General features: G+C 45.3%; 1 non-coding gene across 1 annotated transcript; it reads left to right on the plus strand.

Annotated features, from left to right (window-relative positions):
* The first annotated feature begins 2,370 nt into the window (after window positions 1–2,370).
* On the plus strand, window positions 2,371–2,445 carry TRNAS-GGA (transfer RNA serine (anticodon GGA)). The gene has a single exon. It is a non-coding gene; the product is annotated as a tRNA-Ser (tRNA).
* Window positions 2,446–2,749: the final 304 nt, after the last annotated feature.

A 2,749-nucleotide genomic window follows, 5' to 3' on the forward strand; every position in this document is an offset into this window, starting at 1 on the left:
GCTCCTGCTCCGCATGGTCGTGGCCGGATTCCACAGTCGGCTCCTGCTACCTCCACCTGCAGGGATGAAATGAGGACACACTGGCTAGGAGCTCACCCCCCCCCCCATACATTCTGCCCCTGCCCCCTTTAACCCCTCCATTGTCGCCACTTCCGCCCCCAGCCCTCTTGTAGTACAGAGGGAATACCTTTCTCCATGGCCTGGGTGGGAAAGGGTTAACACAGTTTCTTGGGCGGTCCTAGCAGCTCCATAGCTGCTCTTCTGCAAGGGGGGGGAAAGGTTCCTTTTCTCGCAAAACAAACTCCCATCTGCCTTGAATAGAGGCTATTCCTGTCTGCAGGAAGGGGTGGATTGCCAGTCTTAGATCCTTCTGAGCTAGAGATCTGCCAGGACCCACAAAGGGCCAGACCAAATGATTTTGCGGGCTTTAGATGCCCCCCCAGGCCTGACGTTCCCCACCCTTGTTTTAGGGTATGTCCTCAAAGCTACTGATGGAACACAGCAGCACATGATGGTCATGGGGAGGACTTTTTTTGCCATCAAGTTGCAACCAACGTACGGCAAACCCGTAGGGTTTTCAAGGCAAGAGACGTCCAGAGGTGGCTTGCCATTGCCTACTTCTGCATAGGATCCCTGATATTCCTTGGTGGTCTCCCATCCAAATACTGACCTGGGTCAACCCTGCTTAGCTTCCGAGATCTGACAAAATCTGGCTAGCCTGGGCTAGCCAGGTCAGGGCGGGAAGGATTTACTTAACCGCTTTCCACCCTTCTGGGTAAAGTAAGAAGGAGCTAATCAAAACTGAACAACTGTCCCTGACAACATGCGTATACTATATCCACATCGTTCGTATTTTGGTGGGTGGGGAGCAACTTCACATGTATACAGATATTCCTGAAAGCAGGAGTGGGGATGCTGAGAAAACCAAATCACAGTACTTTGAGCAGATAAATAAATTCTATCCAGTATCAAGTCAGGTGAATTGGTTCTGTCAGTTTGCAGAAGAAGCTGGTTGTGCATAGTGCTGATTGGCCGGCACCCATGAGGGGGACATATTATGCTTTGTGGGTGTTTTTCTGCTAAGAGGACAGGAAACCTTCACCACATCGAAGGGACGATGGACGGGACCATATATCGTCAAATCTTGGGTGAGCACCTCCTTCCCTCAGCCAGGGCATTGAAAATGGGTCGAGGGTGGGTATTCCAGCATGACAATGACCCAAAACACATGGCCAAGGCAACAAAGGAGTGGCTCAAGAAGAAGCACATTAAGGTCCTGGAGTGGCCTAGCCTGTCTCCAGACCTTAATCCCATCGAAAATCTGTGGAGGGAGCTGAAGGTTCGAGTAGCTACACATCAGCCTCGAAATCTTACTGACTTGGAGAGGATCTGCAAAGAGGAGTGGGACAAAATACCTCCTGAGATGTGTGCAAACCTGGTGGCCACCTACAAGAAACGTCTGACCTCTGTAATTGCCAACAAGGGTTTTGCCACCAAGTACTAAGTCATCTTTTGCAAAGGGATCAAATACTTATTTCACTCATTATAATGCACATCAATCTCTGACTTTTGTCTTCTGGGTTTCTGGGGTTTTTCCTGTTGTTATTCTGTCTCTCACAGCTACAATAAGCGTACCATTAAAATTATGGACTGGTCATTTCTTCGTCAGAGGGCAAATGGGCAAATTCAGCAGGGGATCAAATACTTTCCCCCCTCACTGTAAATGTCACAAATCATATAAATCAATCAATCATAAATAAATGCAGTGTTGTAATAAAATCACATGAACTCATGAAGCTTCCTTCTACTGAGCTGGGTACCCGAGGTTGGGTGAGAGGAAAATTAATGTAAGTCTATGTAAAAATATTGCAAGTATAATTTATTAGAAGCGCTATACAAAATTTAAAATTCTTTAAAAGCATTAAAATAGCACAATGGCAAATATTGAGGTTGATATTTGTAACCACAAACCAAACACGTTTCGGCCTCTAGGGCCTTCATCAGTGGTTAGTTAAAACCTTTTCTTAAGTGTGCACTCATATACAGAAATACAATGATGTAAACAAATGCACATACAAACAGTTTAAAACCCAACCAGGCAAGTGAATATGTTGTAAAGTTTATTCTCAATTATTCAAACAACTGGTATATTGGGTTCTTGTTGGAATACTGGTTAGTATAAGTCTCTCGTGTATTTTGTGTGCAGGTTGTTTTAACTATATGGAAGTGACTCTGATTTAACCCCGCTGGTTACTGATATATATTAATTGCAACATATTGATGACCTTAAAATAATACTTCTTTCACCCATATCTTTTTTCAATCATATCTGTCAAGAATGGTTGCCATCTCTGTTTATATTTATATGGGGGAGGGTCCGTGGCTCAGTGGTAGAGCATCTGCTTGGAATGCAGAAGGTCCCAGGTTCAATCCCTGGCATCTCCAGTTAAAGGGACCAGGCAAGGAGGTGATGTGGAAGGCCTCTGCCTGAGACCCTGGAGAGCCGCTGCTGGTCTAAGTAGACCAGAGGTTCCCAAACTTTCTGAGTCATGGAGCACTTTTCAGGAGAGAAATTCATGGAGCACTAATTTTCACCTAGCACCTATATACTAAACTGAATTACAGTAGTATTTTTCTTTCCAATCTCTTCATGGAGCACTAGGAGATGTTTCGTGGAGCACCAAGTGCTCCATGGAGCACAGTTTGGGAACCTCTGAAGTAGACAATACTGACTTTGATGGACCAAGGG

Source organism: Euleptes europaea, chromosome 19, assembly GCF_029931775.1.
Source record: "Euleptes europaea isolate rEulEur1 chromosome 19, rEulEur1.hap1, whole genome shotgun sequence".
NCBI classification, from domain to species: Eukaryota; Metazoa; Chordata; class Lepidosauria; order Squamata; family Sphaerodactylidae; genus Euleptes; species Euleptes europaea.